Here is a 14,181-nt window from a genome sequence, read left to right as displayed (position 1 = left end):
CACTTCCGGCTGTTCACCTTCGCCCTTGAGGATTTTCTGCACTCTGTCTGTGACATCCTGGATCCTGGCACCAGGAAGGCAGCACAACATCCTCGAATCCCGTCTGTTGTCGTAGAAACCCCTGTCCGTACCTCTCACAATGGAGTCTCCAACTACAATGATGTTGCCTGACGTTGGCCTCTTTGGTTTTGGCTCAACAGCCCTTTTTGCTTCGCAAGCCAGTCCACCGCTCAGTGTAATAATGTCTTCTGTCCCAACAGCTTCTAAGTGGGTGAACCCGTTCACATGAGGTATAACACCCGGGGACATTTGCATTCCATGGTTCCCTCCCTTTCTCACCGTCACCCACCTTCTCTCTTCCAGTACCTTAGGTGTAACAATCTTACTGTAGGACTTGTTGAGGAACGAATCAGTTTCTCGGACGAACCTGAGGTCATCCACTTGCTTCTCCAGTTCCCCAGCACGGTCCTTCAGGAGCTGTACCTGGATGCACTTCTCATATTGGTAGCAGCCAGAGGCACCAGCAGTGTCCTTGGCCTCCCACATACTGCAAGCATCACACTGAATCAGCTTGCCTGACATCTCCTTCTTTCGTCTCTCCCTCTCCAGCGTTTTGTGTAGCCTCCTCTCCTCAGCCTCCTCGCCGAAGACTCTCGTGCCAAAGACTCGCACTTTTCTCACAGGGCACTCTCGAGCCAAAGACTCGCACTTTTCTCACATGGCACTTCCCTCACAAGGCCGCTCCCTAAGAGCCGTCTTGCTTATATTGACTGATAAATTGCCTAATTTACCAATTTGCAAACCAAATTCCTCAGTTTTCAACTGTGTTCCCCCTCTGACTCACTTCTAACTCTCCTCCCACTCGGGCTAGAGCCAATGAGTGTTTTCTCCTGCTTCTCTTTGTTGCTGTTGCTTCCAAATTCACGGGAGCTCTGAGTAAAGTCTGCCTGTGCTTTGCCTCTCCTTTTCAACTGTTTTCCCCCTCTGACTCACTTCTAACTCTCCTCCCACTCGGAAGTGAACTTAAAACTGAATCCCCAAAAATGTTGGTTCCGTGTTAACCAGGTGAGCTACATGGGCATATTTTCATGGCTGATGGTCTCAAGGCTCCTTCTAAGACTGTGGCTGTTAGCAAAATGTCCACACCACTGATGTTGCAGGCATGCAGAGATTTCTGGGCATGGTTAATTACCTCGGAAAATTCGTTCCCAACTTCGCCGAGATCTCGGCTCCCTCGAGGCAACTTACTCACAAGGACACTGCCTGGACATGGCACGAACATCAACAACAAGCTTTAGACATTCTAAAACATCAGATGTCATTCCCACCTACTCTGGCTTATTATGATGTCAATAAACCTGTTACTTTGACCTGTGATGCATCCCAGTACGGCCTCGGTGCAGCATGTCTGCAGGATGAGCAACCTGTTGCTTATTCCTCCAGGCCAATGACAGACACGGATCAAATCGGCAATACAGTTTGATCGATAAAACCGAAGATAGATACAAAAAACTGGAGTAACTCAGTGGGTCAGGCAGCATCTCTGAAGAAAAGGAATAGGTGGCGTTTCGGAATCAGACCCTTCTTCAGTCGGAGAATCAGGGGAAAGGAAAACAAGAGATATAGACGGTGATATAGAACAAATTTATGAAAGATATGCCAAAAGTAATGATGCCCATAATGGTCCATTGATGCACTAACTGGTGATCAATTGATCCATTCCTTCCGCAGAAGCTGCTTGACTGCTGAATTCCTCCAGCATTTTATGTTTTACTAAATTGGCCCTGTGTAAGTTGACAGTAAATTTCATATTTATTTCCTTATAAAACAGGAGGAGGACATTTGGCCCATTGAGATTTCTGCTGGCTCAAAAAACAATTTCATCCATTTCATCTCTTCTCACTTAAAGCTTGGCAACCAATTCTGAGCAGAAGCCAGAACTGAAAGATGGCACCATCTAGTGGTCAGAGCCTGCAAACACAAAACCTGCAAAAACAGTTAAACTGAAAAAGGTATTTTGACTAAAATGGACTAATGACACAGATCATCCCTAGCGAGTACATACACTGCAAAAGTTTATTCAACCTATTAAAAATGGACTGTGATAATGTGAGCAGTTGAAACAGTCCACATTTTTGGTATAGTGAATTTCATTTATTTGTTTTACTATAAACCCAAATCTTAAGCAAATCTTGATTAGTTTGCTGTTATCTACACAGTACAATGTTGTCAATCTTGATCCATTGCTCCAATTTCTACATAAATTGAGATTTTTGCTTTTTTGTTCCTATCACAGAAACGCACATTAACATTTAGTGTCGTTAATTGTCCTTGAGGTGGCCTTGAAAAGGCCCATAAGAAGGTGGTGCGAGCCATCTAGTGGAAGTTCCCCCCCTCAGTGCCATCAGTGAGGTTTATGCCAGGGCTTAGACCCAACAATAATGAAGAAATATTGATATATATTCCTGAGTCAAATGTACACACTGCTCAGAAAGGAATCTGTTGATGTAGTGTCCAAAAGATCCTGAAGCTTTTGTCCATCTTACCATAGAGGTTGTGGGTTTGGCAGTTCTAACGGGGTCCTGAGCGAGATTTGCAGATATTTTACACTAACACTATGGCGTACAGATGGATGAAATGAATGTTCAGGGCAGGCTCGTCTGTGCGAGATGGTGTTTAACTCTGAGAGTTTTTGGAGCTGCTCCCATCCAGGAAAATGGAGAGTATTCCGATGCGCTCCTGACGTGTCTTGCAGATGGAGAAAAGATTTGGGGGCAGGGAAAAGTCAGAGGTAGAGTTATTTGCCACAAGAAACCCAGCCTCTGGCCTGCTCTTATGGCCGGATCAGTTAAGTTTGTGGTTAATTGATATCCCCTTCTTCTAATTGATATCCCCTGCATGCCCCACCAGATATTGACGGTGAGGGAAATGGCAATGGTTCATGGTTAGACTTTCACATCAGGCACAGTGAATTCCTCGCCCTTGTGTGGTGCTAATGCAATCGCATTACATGCAGGCACGGACCGCTGCATTTGTTGATGATTTACAAATAGAATTCAACATTATTCATCAATGATTCACATTTTTATTCGGAGTGGGGGAAGGTCATTGATGGTCAGTTGCAGCACACTGCCCTGAGGAGCTCCTGCAGCAATAACTAGATTCTTCTCGGGTCGCCAGGCCATGATTAGTCCAATGGTGCCAGAATCAGTGCTCAGGCCCCAGCTGCTAACAACCTATTTCAATGATTCTGATGGTGATACCAACTAGGTGGTGTTATGAGTAGGGAAGAGGATGGATGAAACTTTGAACAGATCTGGACGTGGAGTGAGGTGCAAGAACGTGGCAGATCTAATATAATGTGGAAAAATTATCCACCACCCTTAAGGCATAAAACCAGGATGCACATTTTTTTTTAAAGGGCAAGAGATTGGGTAATGCTGATGATCAAAGTGACCTAGGTCTATGTGTGTGAAAGTTAATGAAAGTTACTGAAAGTCTACATGCAGGTGAAATAAGCCAGTAGAAATGCAAATGGTATGTTAGCCTTTGTTACCAGAGAATGCGAATGCAGGAGCAAAGAAGTGTCATTGAAATTGATCATGACCTTGGTGAGACCACAGCTGGAGTATTGTACACAGTTTGGGATTATTTGTTTAAATATGATATACTTGCCATTGAAGATGCAGATGAACAGCTTCTATGTCAAAGGGCAGACAGCAGTCCACCACATTACTACAGTTCCGTAGTCACACAAGGGGAAGGATGGTAGATAGTAAACCAGCTGAGCTTTTACAATTTGTTGAATGCCTCAAACCGTCCAAAATATTTATTGAGTTCATTGAGGAAGTTTATGTTGTCTTCAAAGGGTGGTGGAGCAGTGTTATAGTCCGTGAATGTTTGGATTTCCTGCCACATGTGCCTGGTGTTCATGGGGTCATGAAAGAAGCTCTGGATTTTCTGACCATGGGCACGCTTTGCTTGCCTGATGACTCGGTTCAGGTTGGTTCTTGCGGATCTGAGTGCCACCAAGTCACCGGATTTAAACACGGCATTTAGTGCTCTCAGCATTCCACGTACCTCAGGGGTCATCCAGGATTTCTGGTTGGCCAGTATAGTGATGGTCTTGGTGACACAGACATCCTCTATGCACTTTTCCATGTAAGCAGACACGGACGCAGCATACTCCTCCAGGTTGGTGTGTTGGTTGTCACATGCAGCCTTCTTGAACATGTCCCACTCCGTGCACTCAAAGCAGTCCTGTAATGCTGTCATAGCTCCCTCTGGCCAGACCCTGACCTGCTTCACAGTAGGTTTTTCTCTGGTAAGCAGGGGCCTGTATGCAGGAATTATCATCACAGAAATATGGTCTGTGGAGCCAAGGTAGGGGCGGGGGACTGCCTTGAATGTCTTCTTGATGTTTGTATAGGCTAGGTCCAGTGTGTTCACTCCCCTGGTTGCAAAGTCCACATTCTGGTAGTAATGTGGGAGAACTGTCTTCATGTTGGCCTGGTTAAAATCCCCAGCAACAACAATGATCAATAAAGCTTGTGTTGGTTTACCTAACCTATTGTGAGTTCTCTGTTTTATGAAATGAACCTTAACACTCATAGCATCCTCCTCACAGTTCACACTGCCACCCAGCTTTGTGTCATATGCAAATTTGCTAATGTTACTTTGAATCCCTTCATCTAAATCATTGATGTATATTGTAAATAGCTGCGGTCCCAGCAACGAGCCTTGCAGTACCCCACTAATCACTGCCTGCCATTTTGAAATGTTAAACCAGCCCTTCCATCTATCACCATGGGAAATGTTCGCTGTCTAACGAACAAATTAGACGAATTAGAAACCCTGGTCAGGTACCAGAAAGTGTACCGGGAGAGCAGCATTGTTAGCCTGACAGAGACGTGGCTGACGGAACACACGCCCGATTCTTTGATCAGTTTCACCGGCTTCAGGTCGATACGAGCGGACAGGGACACCGGAGCGAGCGGTAAGCAGAAAGGTGGGGGGCTTTTACTGCTCGTCAACAACAAGTGGTGTAACCCTAATCACGCTACTATCAAAGAACGGATATGCAACAAGGACATTGAACTTTTAGCGGTTAGTTTAAGACCATATTACCTACCCAGGGAGTTCACTGTGGTGGTAGCCATTGTTGTTTATATTCCTCCATCTGCCAAGGCGGAAGTCGCGTGTGACGTGCTGCACACCACTATAGCGGGACTCCAGTCCAAGTACCCAGAGGCGTTCATTGTTGTGTCTGGAGATTATAACCATGTCTGTCTCTCTAAGACTTTGCCCACTTTTAAACAGTTTATTGACTGTACAACTAGAGGTGATAAAACGCTGGATCTTTTGTATGCAAATGTCAAAAATGCATACAAATGTACTGCACTGCCCCCTCTTGGTCGATCAGACCACGACATGCTACATCTCTCTCCCTCCTACACACCAGCTGCCAAGAGGCTGCCTGTCACCACCAGAACATCAAGAGACTGGTATCCCGAGGCAGATGAAGCCCTGAGGTGCTGTTTTGAGACAACAGATTGGGATGTGTTCTGTGAGGAGTATGGGGAAGACATTGATGGACTAACAGAATGCATTACCCATTACATCAATTTCTGTTATGATGACATCATGCCACCCAGGGTAATTCGTTGCTACCCTAATAACAAACCTTGGATTACCAGCAGCCTGAAGGCCTTACTAAATGAGAAGAAAAAGGCTTTCAGGGAGGGCGACAGGAATAAAATCAAAGAACTTCAAAAGGAACTGAAGGTGAGGATTAAGGAGGGGAAAGAAGCCTATAGGTTCAAATTAGAACGACAGCTGCAGCAAGATGGTGTGAAGCAGGTATGGGCTGGAATGCGAAAGATCACGGGCATGAAGCAGAATGGTGGTACACTGCCTGATGGTGAACAGAGTCTGGCTGATGATCTGAACAGATTTTTCAACAGATTTGACTGCCCCACACCACCCCAGCCTCCCCCACCTGGTCTGCTAACCATTGCTGCTTCCTCTCCACCTCCCATCCCTCTCTCCATCACTCCTGAGATGTTACCTGTACGGAGTCCCCTCTTTCCACCTCCCACTCCACCGGCAGCCCCACCCATGACTCTTCATACTGCTCAGGTCAAGGTGATGCTGGACAGACTGAAGCCAGGGAAGGCAGTGGGGCCTGATGACACCAGCCCAAGGCTACTGAAGACTTGCTCTTCAGAGCTGTGTGGTATTCTAACACACCTGTTCAACCTGAGCTTGCGTCTACAGAGGGTTCCAAGGCTGTGGAAAACATCTTGCCTGGTACCTGTCCCAAAGAAGACCCATCCCACTCTCCACAATGACTACAGACCAGTAGCGCTCACTTCACACATAATGAAGACATTTGAGAGACTTGTCCTTTCCTACATCAGGACTAGTGTGTCAAATCAAATGGATCCTTTACAGTTTGCATATCAGCCTAACATCAGTGTCGACGATGCCCTCATTTACATGCTGCAGAGGGTGTACACACATTTGGACACTACTGATGCATCTGTAAGGATTACATTTTTTGACTTCTCAAGCGCCTTCAACACAATTCAGCCCCGACTGCTAGGGGAGAAGATGGAGAAGATGAAAGTGGATCCATCACTGGTACTGTGGTGTTTGGATTACCTTTCCCTCAGACCACAGTACGTGCGCCTACAGAACAGTGTCTCGGGCACCATCTTGAGCAGCACAGGGGCTCCACAAGGAACTGTGCTGGCTCCGTTCCTGTTTACCATCTACACAGCGGATCTCCAATATAACACCAACAGCTGCTTTTTGCAGAAGTTTTCGGATGACACAGCTGTTGTCGGCCTCATTAAAGGGGGCAATGAGGAGGAGTATAGAGACATAATAAGTAACTTTGTGGAGTGGAGTGCACACAATAACCTCCATCTTAACACCAAAAAAACCAAGGAGATAGTTGTGGACTTCAGGAGGGGGAGGAGGAGGACTCAAGCAACACCAATCACCATTAAGGGCACTGAGGTGGAGGTGGTCGCTAACCACAGGTACCTTGGGGTGCAGCTTGACAGTGAGCTGAACTAGAAGTGTCATATGGAGGCGGTGTACAGGAAGGGACAAAGCCGACTGTATTTTTTAAGGAGGCTGAGGTCATTTAACATCTGCCAACCCCTACTGTGCAGTGTCTACCATTCAGTGGTGGCCAGTGCTCTGTTTTTTGCTGTGGCCTGTTGGGGAGATGGCGCCCGCATAGCGGACAAAAACAGACTGGACAAGCTAATCAGGAAAGCCGGCTCAGTGGTCGGGGCTGAGCAACGAACGGTCCAGCAGGTGGCAGAGGCCAGAACTCTGAACAAACTGGGTTCAATAATGACCAACCCCACTCACCCACTCCATGCCCTGAAGGTGATCAAGAGCAGCATCTTCAGTCAGAGGCTGATTGCACCAATGTGCAAAATTGAGAGACATAGGAAGTCCTGTTTACCAGCTGCTATAAGGTTATATAATGCGCATAAATAACTGCACTTTTTTTAAATTAATTGTATTTTAACTTGTATTTTAACTTGTATTTTAACTTGTTAAGTATGGAAGCCATTTGAGGAAATGTGTGGTGTTATGTCTGTCTTGAAGCTGTCGTGGCACTGTAATTTCCTGTAAAGGATTATTAAAGGTATAATCAATCAATAATCAATCAAAGGGACCCGTTAATCCCTACTCTTTGATTCCTGTCTGCCAACATGTCAGCACTCTACCCCCAATACCATATGCCCTAATTTTGCCCACTAATCTCCTATGTGGGACCATATCAAATGCTTTCTTAAAGTCCAGATACACAACATCCACTGGCTGTCCCTTGTCCATTTTCCTAGTTATAGCCCTGTCTCATGGTGCGAGCTGACCCACGAGGTATCCCGTGTGAAAGACTCGTGGTTGTGTATGAGATTCCAAGTGTATGATCAAGATTTTAACCGAGTTCCCATGTGTGTGTATAAGTTTGCCGTTTACTTCTCATTTCCGCGATGTGTCAAGTTCCACTCCCGAGTTACCAAGTTCCTCTCCCGAGTTACTCTTGTTTCAGTTCCCACTTCAGACCCAAACTCATTGTTTCACACGGCCTTCCTCCCATATTAGTGGAATTGTAAAACAAGTATTAATAATTGTATTACGAAATAAGACATACGGGGTGAATTCAGTAGGTCAGGCAGCGTATGGGGAAAGAGGAATAGTCAGGGTTTTGGCTCTTCTGCTTCCTCGTTAAATTGGGAAACTACTGTTGGAAGGAACTGCAGAGGCTGCTTTCAGTTTGCACAGAGCCTGCCTTCCCAGTAACGAGACTGGGGCTGTTCTAGAGATTATAAAAGTACAGTAAGTGACGCTATATTTACGAGCGGGTTCTGATGAAGGTTCTATCATGGGGACGCCGGCAACCCCAATAGTATTAATATTTGACTGACTTACGGAGATGCCCATGGAGGGGAGAACAGATTACATTGTGGCCACTTTATAAGCTTGAGCCTGTTCTCGCTCCCCCAGTCACGGACCGCAGGGAATCCCGGTCACGACCTCGGGGAATCCCGGCCACGGACCGCGGGGAACCCGCTACGGAGACCGCGGAAGAGCGGGTAGCAGGCGGCGGTCGAATTCGCCTTTTGAGTCGCTGGCGGTGGAGCCACCGGCTTCAGACTGGTGCCGGTAGCACCTAGGCAAACCCGCTTGGAGGGTAAGCCACAAAATTATATCTCCCTCTCTGAGGAGGAGAGCGTAGGGAAGAGGAAAAGAGGCCCGTTGACTCAAACGAGTCGGGCCAGGAGGATTCCTGATGGAGCGGATCATTCAATGGGTAGCATCTTTGAATGCTCTAACCCACATGGAGCACCTGATGGAGAGGTGCTCCACAATGATAGGCTCCAAAGGAGGGAGCTATATCACCGCGGGTCTCCTCGTGGGCCCACGGCAACGGCACCTGTTACAAGGCTGCACAATGTCTCCCTCTCTGAGGAGGGGAGCATTCGGGGTCAGTTCCTGTCTGACTCAGAACAAAAATCCTGATATAGGTCCGTAGGAGGGGCCATGTCAGTGCAGGTATCCTCAGGGGCCTGCGGCAGCACCTGTTTTCAGGGCTGCCTACGAATCTCCCTCTCTGTGGAGGGGAGTGCGAGTGGTCAGTGTGTAACTGACTTCAAATTCGAAGTATGTCCGTGGAACATACTGGAGCACATGCATATGGCTCCAAGGAAATACTCGCAAACGAAAGGGTTACTGCCGTGGGCAGAAAACCCGGAAGGGGCCAAAGTTCCCCTCATGGACGGCAGTGAACAGCGCTATCAGGGGTGACATTGGTGAAAAGAAACTAGCCGCCGAAGCTTCTCTTCAGGTAAGACTTATCCAACAGGTATACCTGGATGAGGAAGCAAAAGTTGTTGGACTAATCAAGGTACCAACGATGACAAAGCTTCATCGTTTTGGCGAAGATACACCCCATGCCTCATCGGCAGTAAGCAGTTCACCGAAGCTGGTGGCAGCTTGAAAGCTGGGCAGAGGTCTTTCAGGCCAAGGTCCAAGCCGGTCTCAGAAAATATGGAATCCACACACCCTACCAGTCCTACTATTCAATCAAGGACGGGAACCCACATCAGGGGCCTTTGGGCTTACCATAAGACCACCGGTGGCCATGGAGGTAGGTGGGTCTGGTTCTTCCGAAACATGGGGTATGTGGACCATTTACAAGTTGGTAATATTTACGCTTGTTTTTTGTACAAATGACAATGATAACATGAGATTCAGATTCGTTGATAAACATGTGATTGGTTTATTTTTGCACAGTATACAAGGGTTCCAAGCATGGCTTGGAATTAGGGCCAGAGTTGTTTTTCAAGGCTGGCTCAGTATTATGGCCAGGATTGCCTTCCGAGACAAGCTCGGAAATATGGCCAGAGTTGTCTTTCGAGGCAGGCTCAGAATTATGGCCGGAGTTGTCTTTCAAGGCAGGCCCAGAATTATGGCCAGAGTTGTCTTTCAAGGCAGGCTCAATATTATGGCCAGAATTACCTTCCGAGACAGGCTCGGGAATTTGGTCATTGTCGTTCGAGGTAGGCACGGAATTATGGCAGGTGTACCTGTTCATTGTGAACGGTGGAGGATGTCGGTTCATCTTTGATTTAACTCGTATGTGCAACAGAGACATTTCAGAATATGGAATTTTGTTACGGTTAAACAACTGATTTCCATTCTCAGGGATCACCGGAGACATTTGAAATTTATCTGAATGGGACAATGATAACAGTTAAAGCGTTGCAAAATGGGCTAACTTCAGCTCCCAGGTTATTTACCAAATTATTAAACCGGTGCTTGGACTGGCAAAAGCTCAAAAACACTTATTCTGGCTTATCTGGATGGTATTCTAACGCTGTATTTTGCTAAAATCAACTGTTTCAGCTGCAAACTATAATTGAGAAATTGAGATTCCTCATCCATCCAGTTAAATTTAAGTTGATGCCAACTAGCGTTATTGATTATTGGGGTTTACCTTTAATTATTCATTTGTCTGTGACTCCGCCCTGGGGCAAGAGATTGGAAACAATTGAAGCCTCTAACAACCTTGTTGTTATGAAGCAGCCTTCTATTCATTAAGTGTAATTGGCAATATAGCAGCTGTGTTTCAGCTGTGCAAATTGGACCTTTGCATTATCAGAACTTACAACGTGCAAAGTAGTAACCTCTCAGGTGCCATGTAGGTCATTGTTAACAGACCTATGCTATTACTAGCTGAAGCTACCAAAGTCACAATGGTGGACGAACAATATTCAGCATTGCTCCAGTAGGTTTTGTTCACGAAATCTTCAGTTATATTACAAAACTGATGCTAGTGCTCAAAGATGAAAAATTACGAATGCCATCTCTAGTCACGGAGGCCGAAGGGATTTGCATGAGTTACCAATTCTCCAGTTATTGGTATCAACTATCTATAGACACTACAGTGGCTTGCAAAAGTATTCATACCCCTTGAACTTTTCCACATTTTATCACGTTACAACCACAAACGTAAATGTATTTTATTGGGATTTTATGTGATAGACCAACACAAAGTGGTGCATAATTGTGAAGTGGAAGGAAAATGATACATGGTTTTCAAATCTTTTTACAAATAAAAAACTGAAAAGTGCGGCGTGCAAAAATATTCAGCCCCCCTGAGTCAATACTTTGTAGAACCACCTTTGCTGCAATTACAGCTGCAAGTCTTTTGGGGTATGTCTCTACCAGCTTTGCACATCTAGAGACTGAAATGTTTGCCCATTCTTCTTTGCAAAATAGCTCAAGCTCAGTCAGATTGGATGGAGAGCGTCTGTGAACAGCAATTTTCAAGTCTTGCCAGAGATTCTCAATTGGATTTAGGTCTGGACTTTGACTGGGCCATTCTAACACATGAATATGCTTTGATCTAAACCATTCCATTGTAGCTCTGACTGTATGTTTAGGGTCGTTGTCCTGCTGGAAGGTGAACCTCTGCCCCAGTCTCAAGCCTTTTGCAGACTCTAACAGGTTTTCTTCCAAGATTGTCCTGTATTTGGCTCCATCCATCGTCCCATCAACTCTGACCAGCTTCCCTGTCCCTGCTGAAGAAAAGCATCCCCACAGCATGATGCTGCCACCACCATGTTTCACAGTGGGGATGATGTGTTCAGGGTGATGTGCAGTGTTAGTTTTCCGCCACACATAGCGTTTTGCATTTAGGCCAAAAACTTCAATTTTGGTCTCATCTGACCAGAGCACCTTCCTCCACATGTTTACTGTGTCCCCCACATGGCTTATGGCAAATTGCAAACGGGACTTCTTATGGCTTTTTTTCCCAACAATGGCTTTCTTCTCGCCTTCTTCCATAAAGGCCCGATTTGTGGAGTAATTCTCCCACCTGAGCTGTGGATCTCTACAGCTCCTCCAAAGTTACCATGGGCCTCTTGGCTGCTTCTCTGATCAATGCTCTCCTTGCCCGGCCTGTCAGTTTAGGTGGACGGCCATGTCTTGGTAGGTTTGCAGTTGTGCCATACTCTTTCCATTATCAGATGATGGATTGAACAGTGCTCCGTGACATGTTCAAAGCTTGGGATATTTTTTTATAACCTAACCCTGCTTTAAACTTCTCCACAACTTTATCCCTGACCTGTCTGGTGTGTTCCTTGGGCTTCATGATGCTGTTTGTTCACTAATGTTCTCTAACAAATCTCTGAGGCCTTCACAGAACAACTGTATTTATACTGAGATTAGATTACACACAAGTGGACTCTATTTACTAATTAGGTGACTTCTGAAGGCAATTGGTTGCACTGGATTTTATTTAGGGGTATCAGAGTAAAGGGGGCTGAATGCTTTTGCACGCTACACTTTTCAGTTTTTTATTTGTAAAAAAATTTGAAAACCATGTATCATCTTCCTTCCACTTCACAATTATGCACCACTTTGTGTTGGTCTATCACATAAAATCCCAATAAAATACATTTACGTTTGTAACGTGACAAAATGTGGAAATGTTCAAGGGGTATGAATATTTTGCAAGCTACTGTATGTGCATTCTATGAGTTAAAGGGTTATTGTGCGAATATGCATAATTTGCATGCTCAATTCCAAGTTGATACACTGTGGTGGTGGCATATGTTAGTCACATGGGTGCAACCCAGTCAAAGTTCCGGTCATATTTACCTAACCTCATTTGGCGCTGGTGTATCATCACGTAAAATCAATGACAACTCAAAATGGATGTTGGATCACAAAGTATTTTATGACATTATGATTCGATGGAACACCAAATATCGATATGTTTGTATCCAGGCACATTCACCGGTTGCAAAAATATGAGGTTCACAGTGGCGAGAGATACATCCTCGCTACACGGGGAAGGAATGGTCTTTTATGTATTTTCTCTATTTTGCCTCATCAGTCAGGTCTTGCAATAAATTCAGCAAGATCCCGCTTCAGGGGTTTTCGTACTGTCTGACTGGCCTGTGCAGCCGTGGTTCCCACTTATGTTGGGAATATAATAAAGCCTTATATGGTTATTCTAAACATACAATTTGCTGGTTCAGCCTGTGCCTCGGGAAACCAGCCCTGCATGATAAAATCAATTCATTGACTTGCAGACTCTAAGAAGACTGCTTCTGCGGCTCGGGTTGTCAGACCGATCTATGTGTGTGCTCACTGCAGAGTGCAGGGGTAGCACCAAAAAATCAGTACAATTCGTCTTCAGGAGATGGGAAGCGTTTTGTTTAAATACTATGTTACATATAATACGGCACGGATTACTGACGTCCTGGAGTTAATTTCAAATGGGTCATTGACAATAAATTAGGTTATAAAACCATTAACTGAGCCCAACGGGCCTTCTCATCATATTTCCTGCAGCAAGCGGGACCCACTCTGGCGGGTCTCACTCTCTGATATCCAGTTTATAAAGGATATCTTTAACACAAGTTCTCCCAGGCCCAAGCACACAGAAGTATGGGATATTGACATTGTGTTAACACTAATTCACCAGGGGGCTCCAGTAACATCATTATCTTTGGCCTGGCTCGCATAAGGTAGTTATCATCAGGGCGCTGGTCTCAGCGCAATGGGTCCACTCACTACATAAATTGCGACTGGACAAGATGGTTACACCTGCAAATAATATAATATTTTGCGTTTATGATTTAGTTAAGTAGTGCAGGCCAGGGGCATTAGGTCTCAAACTTCTCAGGGCATACTCCATGAACCTTCGGTTCTGTGTGGTCACACATTTACAACAATACGTCAAGGTCACCTAGAGCCTTAGAGGCTCTGATACTAGAAATGTTTGTTAGTTACGAAAAACCTCATAAGAAGGTATCAGTTCAGACCATCTTCAGGTGGTTAAAACGGGGGTTTGGCTTATGCAGGAGTAGATACTAATATCTTTTCATCTCACTCCACCAGGGTTGCTACAGCATCAGCAGCAAGGGTTATGTACGATCCGCTGGACCACATCCTAGCAACTGCAGGATGGCCTAACGAACGAGCTTTCCAAACATGTATAATAACCCATAGCCAGACCAGGGGTATTTGCCAACTCTATTTTAGGTTCTATTTTATAGTTTCTCCCGGATGAGAGGGGTTACTATTATTATTATTTGTTCATTAAATAACATCAGCATGTTTTAAATCCATGTCATGTCT

The sequence above is a fragment of the Amblyraja radiata genome, chromosome 8 (genome assembly GCF_010909765.2).
Source record: "Amblyraja radiata isolate CabotCenter1 chromosome 8, sAmbRad1.1.pri, whole genome shotgun sequence".
NCBI classification, from domain to species: Eukaryota; Metazoa; Chordata; class Chondrichthyes; order Rajiformes; family Rajidae; genus Amblyraja; species Amblyraja radiata.
The sequence above is the reverse complement of the archived record's forward strand: the minus strand, read 5'-3'. Positions refer to the sequence as shown.